We start from the raw sequence: 9,073 nt of genomic DNA, 5'->3' as shown, positions 1-9,073 counted from the left end.
GTGTGTCGCAACATACGTTCGTCATCTAAAGTGGTTGCCATGGCAAACAGGATGCTGTTTCCGTCCGTTCCTGTCCCCACTCTAACTCCCAAAGTTCTCAACTTTCACGTTTCATATTTGGTACATAGGTACAGACTGTGGAGACGGTGTGTCGCGACATACGTTCGTCATCTAAAGTGGTTGTCATTGCAACCAGGATGCTGTTTTCCATGTAGTAGCACAATTCTGTATCTACCTTCTTGTTCGGGCGTATATTGTGCTCACTTGCGCTCTTGTTACTGATAACAATATACAAATACATATATTGCTTTATAATTATACTTCACGACAATGCTTTATAAAGAATATTAATTATTAGACTTGTCTTTTAAAAACGATAAATGTATAAACAGGCGAGCATTGGGTGGCTTTGACACCAACTCTGGTTATAATACATGTTCGCATTTTAAATGACCTTATATCCCTTGACTGTATTAGAAGGTTACCAGTCTGAAAAGTAAAAATATGCCTTGTTCCCCAAAACAGATTGGCCTTCCAAATAATCTTTCATCTTCATTCAAGATAATACAATCACCTCATATTTTATTTGTCTTATTGATTGAGGGATTCTTATCAATAAATAATTGTATACTAGTGCCTGAAAGTCTGTCTGGAAACAAGAGTCCAGCTGAAATGGAATGGAAAATGGAAAATGAAATGGAAAATAATGACCAAAACTCCCATCAAACTTAAGGTCAAAAATATTCCTCATCCCTGCAAAATTAAGCTGGCCTCCAGATGGCTACTGCCACAAAGCTGTGTGATTATTTCCCCTGAACCCCAAAAACATCAGCTGTGGCGTCAGCATATCTGGAGGATGAACAGACATTGTCTCACTAAATTCTATATAAGAATTCAAAGTTTCCATGTATGTACAGCAGAATCAGAGGAAGGCTATGCGACTTTATGAAGCGCCTCTGAATTCTCCATATCGATATGTTCATGTTTGCATATGTTTTGTTTTAATAAATGACTCAAGTATACAGAAGGAATTGAGAATTCTTCGACAGGGGAAACCCACCCTAGACCCCTCAGACCTCGATTTTTCAAATCCTGTTTACAGCCTTTGTTACCTCATGGGTGATGAAGGTTGTGGTCAAGTTGAATCAGAACTGTGTGTGTAATTTCTGAGAAGAGAAGCACCTACATTGGGGAGCAACCCCCCCCACCCACGCCCCCATAAGGCCCGTTTAACTTATACCGTGAACAAACTTTGGTGCATACCGGGTGATGAAGGTTGTGGTCAAGATTCATCAAAATCGTGTGTGCAGTTTCAGAGAAGAAATTGCAAAAAAGATGGGGTGTACAAATTGCACAAACAACCCCTATAACAGCAATCAATCTTCCCCTATCCTGCGGGAGTATCGGGGGAGGCTTAACAAGAGAGGGTAATCAGATATTGCAGTCCCTCGCCAGGACGTCTTTTGAATGGTGTTTTGTGTGGTTTTGTGTCATTAATACAATTCGATGAGTAATTATTCATAATTAAGACGTTCCAACCCGTAATTGGTTCATAATTAAGAGTCATACATTCCATCAGCAAGGATTAAATGGACAAACGTTCCAAAACTACATAATCAATCAATCGACCAACTCACATTTCAATAATTTGTAATTAACAGACGTACTCAGAGCTCAAAGCAGTCAGGTAACAAACAAAAACATTTCGCTGTTATATATATATATATATATATATATATATATATATATATATATATATATATATATATATATATATATATATATATATATATATATATATATATATATATATATATATATATATATATATAGATGGATAACCTATTTTCATGCTGCCGACTTCTTCCTTCCTCTTCTTCCACTTCTCAGGGTGGTGGCATCACTTTTTTTTTCTTCCATCGACCAGCTCACAGTGAGATCTCTCAGCAAAGCCTTGGTTCATCAAGAAAAGCTCCTTCAGAACCTCATTCAAGATTTCGGGAAACCTCACCTTGAAACGTCCAAATTTAAAAGCTCGTTTCCATCAAGGGAAAATTTATATAGCTCGTTTTCCTTCGTTTCCCCTCCCCCCAACCCGAAACGAATCAGTGGCACGGCGTGCAATCAAGTACAAAGGTACTGAGATCGTAGCCTCAACTTCCCTTCCTTCTTGTTTCAATACTCCCTGTTCATCGGGGTGTGTGTGTGTGTGTGTGTGTGTGTGTGTGTGTGTGTGTGTGTGTGTGTGTGTGTGTGTGTGTGTGTGTGTGTGTGTGTGTGTGTGTGTGTGTGTGTGTGTGTGTGTGTGTGTGTCCTGGCGCCTGTCTGCTTAAGTAAGTGAAGATCGTTGTTGTTATCATTATTATTATTTTCAGGTTAAGTCTGCTCTGTGTCCGCTTTTGTAAGTTGCTTGTTTATTTGCTGCACCACACCTCTCTGCCCTATCTCTGCACAACACACCCCAATAAATCTTAATCGTACCACATACCATTCCTCGCCCATTGTTAATAAATTATTATTGGAAATATTCCCAGCTCGTTTTTGTCTTTTCTTCCATTGATCCAGCATGGTCCGAATCCTAGATTAGCCGGGACTTTATTGCCAACGATCACTTCCTTTTAACCGGTACGTCCTTGGTAGTGTCGCTCGGCTGCATCGGATGTGGTGACGTGATCCGAGAGAGTGATGCGGCTCGGACAAGGCGTAGCGAGGGCGTGTTCCCCGGTAATTAAATCACGTGATTAATTAGGGAACCCGATTAACTCAGACGGGAGGACCCCAGGTAATGCGGTTGAGTTATTGGCATTCACGGTCGGTTAAGCGACCCGCCGCGTCACGGAATTATCCGTGTGCGACGGCCTACAATTCCCGGGAGTCTGGTAGGAGCCCAGATAGCTTCCCCACCTCGTGGTCTTCTCACACGACCCCCGGCCCGCAACAATATCTGCCAGAAATTAAATATATCTCACCTGTCAGGCCAGGTCAGGTATGGGAGCATGCACCGTAGTAGCGCATTTCCACGTCCACTTTCCTCCAGTACTCCAGGGGTCTCCGTCTGGCCATCCCCCAGACAGATGCCTGGCTCATCCCCATCTCCCTGAGATGCTGAACAACCTCCTGCAACCACGAGACACGTGGTCAGCCCATTGGCCTCCTCCATTCACGAGGATCACCCGCTGAGAGAATCTGGTGAGCAGGATCAGCATCTGTGAAAACGAGCCACATGTTCATACAGCCGCAGCTGATGCTCACAGACTATGCAGGTAACAAATCTCATTGGTACCAAAAAAGAGACCTGCTGCCAAAGGAATTAAGTCTCCGTCTCAAATCCCTGGTCAGATTTCAAGTCTCACATCCATAGAGCAAGACTGGAAGCACCAAGTACCTGAAGACTCGGACCTTTGTCGTCCTGCAGAGGTACCGGCAGCGCCACACCCCGTGACACAATAAATCCATGACTCCCCAGGCCCGACCCAGACGTCTGTTGACCTCTGGCTCATAGCCAGCAGAGACATGAATATCACTGCCAAGGGAAGTGAATCTCTCCACGACCTCAACATCCTCGCCACAAACAGGCACAGACAAGATAGCAGCATCCAAGATGTCATTGAAAGCCTGGATCTTCGTCTGGACCCAGGAAACCCGTCATCTCAGTGGCTCCAACTCCTCGTTCAGCACCTCAAGGGCCTCCAAAAGGATATCTAGAATCCCCACAAAGATGACTGCATCATCTGTGAAATCAAGGTCAGAGATGTTGACATTCCCAAATGATGCACCACGGTGTGATCTCTCCAACATCTTCCCCAGAATCCAGTCCATAGAAGCGCTGAAAAGTGTGGGGCCAGTACACACCCCTGACGAACTCCAGTAACAAGTCGAGAAAAGTCAGAGATGGTACGACCACATCTCACAGCACTCTCAGTACCAGAGTCGAGTTCAGACATCAGATTGATCAGGTTTGGTGGCACCCCACGAAAACCAAGAATCCTCTACAGGGCATTCCGATTCACTGAATCAAACGCTTCACAGAGATCAACATAGGCTGCAAGCAGCCCCTGCCGAAGCTCTCGTCTGTGTTTAGTGACGACCTGAACAGTAAGGATACAGTCAATCGTTGACATCTTTGGTGTAAAGCCTGACTGCTCTGGATGCTGGTGCTCAACCAGATGGTGGCGAACCCTATAAAGAATTATCAGGGCAAAGACCTTGCCGGGCACTGAGAGCAGCGTCACCCCTTGGTACCTGACCATTAAACAGATTGACATGGTACCTGAAGCAAGTCACATATCTCATCTGGCAGGACCAGACAACAGACCTTCAATGGACCTATCTCACCTGTGATTGTCTATTTATGTGACAGTGACCAGAAACCATTTGAAAATCAAAAAATTAATGGTTGCGAAGGTTACCAGCTCCACCCACTAAAAAAAAAGTATCACCTGTAATAATTTTCGTTTTCTATTCGCAACTCAGCCTTCCATTTTCGGTTTTTAAAATTAATTTTAAAATTTAACATTTATTTAAATTTAATGTTAAAATTAATTTTTTTCTTCACAGATTTGCAGTGCCCATTTGAAACCAAATAATTCGCAATGAGTGAAAAAAGCGGGATTTTCTTGGAGAATATATTCGATTTGAATTTGTGTCCCTCCAAAAGGGTGACCAACAGGTCTGCCAGTGGGTCATATGCCACAAGACTGAACAATGATGTCGTGCGGCCCACACGCTTGGAACTCCACTTGAAGACAACGCATCCTTCTCCAGGTGCCAAACCCAAGGCATTCTTTGAAACAAAAAGGCAGTCCTTGAAGCAAGCCAAGATGGACAGCAGTGGAGCATTTTGGCAACAGACTTCAAAGGTTGTTGAGGCTTCCTGTGAGATCGCCATGTTGATTACAAAGGGCCAAAAAGATCCATAACATCGGAGAGACTCTCATAAAACCAAGTGTACTGTGTGCAGCAGATCTCGTTCTGGGGAAGGATAGCGCAAACAAGCTTTCCCAAATCTCTCTATCAAACGATACCATCAAAGGAAGGATCGATGAAATGTCTCAAGACATCAAGGATCAAGTTCTCCACCAACTAAGAGCTTCTCCTCTATTGGAAGAATCACTTATGATCTATTATATATATATATATGTATATATATATATATATATATATATATATATATATATATATGTACATATATATATATATATATATATATATATATATATATATATATATATATGTATTAATACGGAAGGACCAATTTTGTGCTCCTCCTCGCGGTCGTGTCACATGTTTCTCGGTACTGTGACCTGGACTGAAAGAAACTTCGTACCTGAAAGAGTGCATCGCACATAGTGGCAATAGTGAACTTTCAACTCTGAAGCAGAATAAACACTTTTCGTTGAGACGGGGGCGAGGAGTGAAGAGGCGGGGGCAGGGGATGAAGAGACGGGGGCAGGGAGTGAATAGGCGGGGGGCAAGGTCAGCAAATTTTTGGGTGGGGGTAAGCAAATTGAAAGCGGGAGACGGGGGAAATGGGGCGGGGGATGATTGGGCGGGGGCTGGGGTGGATTAGGCGGGGTTGAGTATGAGGGGTGGACAGAGTGGCGGGGGCCCGGGAGCAAGTGGGGCAGGGAATCAAGAGATGGGGGGCAGGGCCGAGGTAATTAAACTTTTGGGCGGGGGTAAGCAAATTGAATGCAGGGGGTGGGAGGCAGGGGGGAATGGGATAGGGGTGGGGGATGAGTAGGCGGGGGCAAGCACGCCCTGTCCAGTCCATGTCCCTCGAGTGTGGGTGAGCTGGTGAGGGTGGTTGAATGAACGGAATCCGTCTGTGATGGGGTTTCGCCTAGTATTAAATAAATAATTATCGTGTCGGATTCGGATCGAATAAATTTGTCCTTGTCACACACCTAACCTGTCCACCAAATCAATCCGCAACTTCTTAAGATATCCTGTTCACAGACAGAGACATGGATGGAAGCATAAAGTCCGTCCAACCTGGGTGGTGGAGGTAACAACCATGTGTGAAGAGGTGGGATAAGCAGGGATTCCCCCGACACGGTCATGACGTCATACCGCCGGTGATATCCCGTCCCAAGCTCCCCCTCCCCCCTCCCTACTCACCGGGTGGACGTTTCCACTCCTGACGGTGGAGCAATTGTGCTGCGGTCAGCAACGTGTCCATGTTGCTCGCTGGTTATTCAAATGGAGGATCCCGGGTCTCAGGGGGTACCTCGAGTACCCTTCCCCTCTATCACAGCTGCGTCCAAGGTCCGATTCCCTTTGATCGGCGATGCACCCGCTCCCTGAGCCTCGACCTCCATAACAGAGAAATCCGTGCTCGCTCACCACTCCCCTCCTCGAGGACGTAAACCCCCTTATTATGTCTCGGACAAACGAACCACCCAACATCGCGTTCCGCCGTCCCCACGCCCGTCCGTCGAGGACTCCGCACGATCAGTGTCCACACACAAAATGGTGGAAGATGGGAGCGCGAGGGAGGAGCATGTGGCGCCAAAACAGCGGGCGAGTCACAAAACCCGGACCAGAAGTTTAGATTCGGAATGACCTTTGGATTCGGAGCGATTGTGACCCCAAACCTTGTACACACGACGTGACGTGAGATTTATATTAAATAAACCGGATGATTGATTGATATCTTCTTGTATCCCCTCACGGTGTAGTCATCTCCCGATCCCACCCTCGGGATTGTGGAAACTCCACGATGAGGCCGAGTCTTTGGGTCTCTCACTCTTTCACCACAGGCAGGTCGGTGGTCTTTCTGTCTTGGACCGTCTCCTCTGGGACCTTGTCCGGAGACCATTCGTCTGTCAACATGTTGAACAATCCTTGGTGAGAAGAGTAAGCACAACGACACGTAGAGATCGTTCAATGTTCACGTGGAATGATGAGAACAATGGGAGTGTGAACGAACAATAGAACATGGATGCGTGAGAACATGGCACAACAATACAAGGGTTTACTGAAAAACCCGTGTTCGATTCCCAGCCTGGTCATGTGATTTTCCCAACATATACATGTAATATGAGAACGATGTAAATATTCCTTTGTTTCTGTCAAAAAGTCTTTTTCCTTCCAAAGAATCATTTAAAAACTATTATCATTAATAATACAATATTATAATTGTTTCAGGATTAAGATTATTTTGCAGGATCATGTCGCGGATGAAAGATTCATCACAGAAAGTCGAAAAAGATCTCAATGTTGATTACAACAACAACAACAACAACAACAACAACAACAACAACAACAACAATAAAAACGACTTCCGATATTTCGTCACGTGCCTTGACGGAGCAAATAACGAGAAACGTCATGGAGGCTCCTCCCCCTTGCCATGTCCGGTCTGATGGTGTCTGCGGAGACAGTGGCACTGGTGATGGTGTCTGCGGAGACAGCTGCCTGGAGACCATCGGAATATGCATCACACTTTGTTCTAAATATACTTGAAAGGTCATGTGTAAAAGTGTTTTGTTCGAGCGAAATAGAGGTTAAACTAGAACGGGCACTCAGTAGAGCGCATACCTTCGCCAAGGCTACATTTTGCCCCCCGCACCCCCCCAGAAACCGTTGATTGTGAGGGTATTTAATCCCATACCACATCTGCCATCTCATTTGTGTTATGATGGTCTAAAAACATTAAATTTCCTGTGTCATATCGTGTATCACAAGATTGGGCATTGAATTCACAACATTTTGGCATTGGTTGCATGCAAATTAGATAAAAATTGACTGCACTATGGCAAAATGACGATTTTGACCTTTTCATACCCTCGACTTTGACCTTTGTACTCTTCATTTTGTAATTGGTATTGGAGTGTGGGAAACAGAACAGTCAACATTTTGGTATTGGTTTCATGCAAATCGGATAAGAATTGACCGTGTTATGACTAAAACCGCACATTTTGCAATGTCGTGACCCCCACCCTGACCTTTGACTCCCAACCGCTAATAAGGGTAATTACGTCATTGTGTCATGTCACATATCACAAGATGGGGCATTGAATTCTGAACATTTTGGCATTAGTTGCATGCAAATTGGATACAAATTGACCGTGCTATTGTGAAAAGACGATTTTGACCTTTTCATGACCTTGACCTTGACCTTTGACCCGATCGTTCCCAAAATCTAATCAAATGGTCCTCGGATAATAACCAATCATCCCACCAAATTTGCTGCGATTCAGTTCAATACTTTTGGAGTTATGCGAATAACAAACAAATAAACAAACACACATATTCACAAATAAATTAAGAAATACAAAGCTGTGCTGTATCACGTGATTGGGTTTTCGTGTATCATAACTCGCCCGCCAGGGGTGGCGTTGATGTACATCCGGACGGGCAATAAAGCGGAGTTACTGCAACGCTCTCGCTCTCCATGTTCCGCTGCACCTCAGACACCACATTTGGCGACGAGGATGTGATCGACGAGTCACGGCGCACGGACAGGTGCCCGTTTTCGTCGTAGACGACTTCGAATTGTTTTCAGAACAGTTGGGGTGCTATTTCCACGCGAATGATGTGGTCGACGAGAGCAAAGAGAAGTCGATCTTGCTTGCCTTGCTATCAGCGGAACATTATCGATTACTGAGTGATTTGGTGGCGCCAGACAAGCCCAGTGATGACGGGCTGTCGTTTTGGGACATTGTGCAGAAGATGAAAGCACGCATGGCGCCGGAGAAGTCATTACAGCTGGCTCGATACCAGTTCGATCGCTTCGCGAAAGGTACAAAGGAGCGCGTTGCTGATTTCGTGGCTGAGATGCGAAAATGGTTTCGGCGGTTCTACGGCTGAAGGGTGAAGCCATTACATTTACCTCGGCGGCCGACACTGCTTCAGCTGTCGAGCAGACTCTCGGAGATGTTCGGGCCACCACCGGCCGCGGCATGGCGGATGGCCCGGGGACCCACGCGGTGTCGCGAGCGCCCCGGGACGCACGCACGACCTTCGGTGCGGGTCGGGGCCAGACGTCGCCGCGTGGCCGCACGAGCGGAGAGGTGATCCCGCAGACGTGTTTGGGATGCGGAGGTCGACACCTGCGCCGTGTGTGCCC

The sequence above is a fragment of the Eptatretus burgeri genome, chromosome 19, assembly GCF_056783735.1.
Source record: "Eptatretus burgeri isolate ZD-2024b chromosome 19, Ebu_testis_v1, whole genome shotgun sequence".
Lineage (NCBI taxonomy): Eukaryota > Metazoa > Chordata > Myxini > Myxiniformes > Myxinidae > Eptatretus > Eptatretus burgeri.
Note: the sequence above shows the minus strand (reverse complement) of the source record.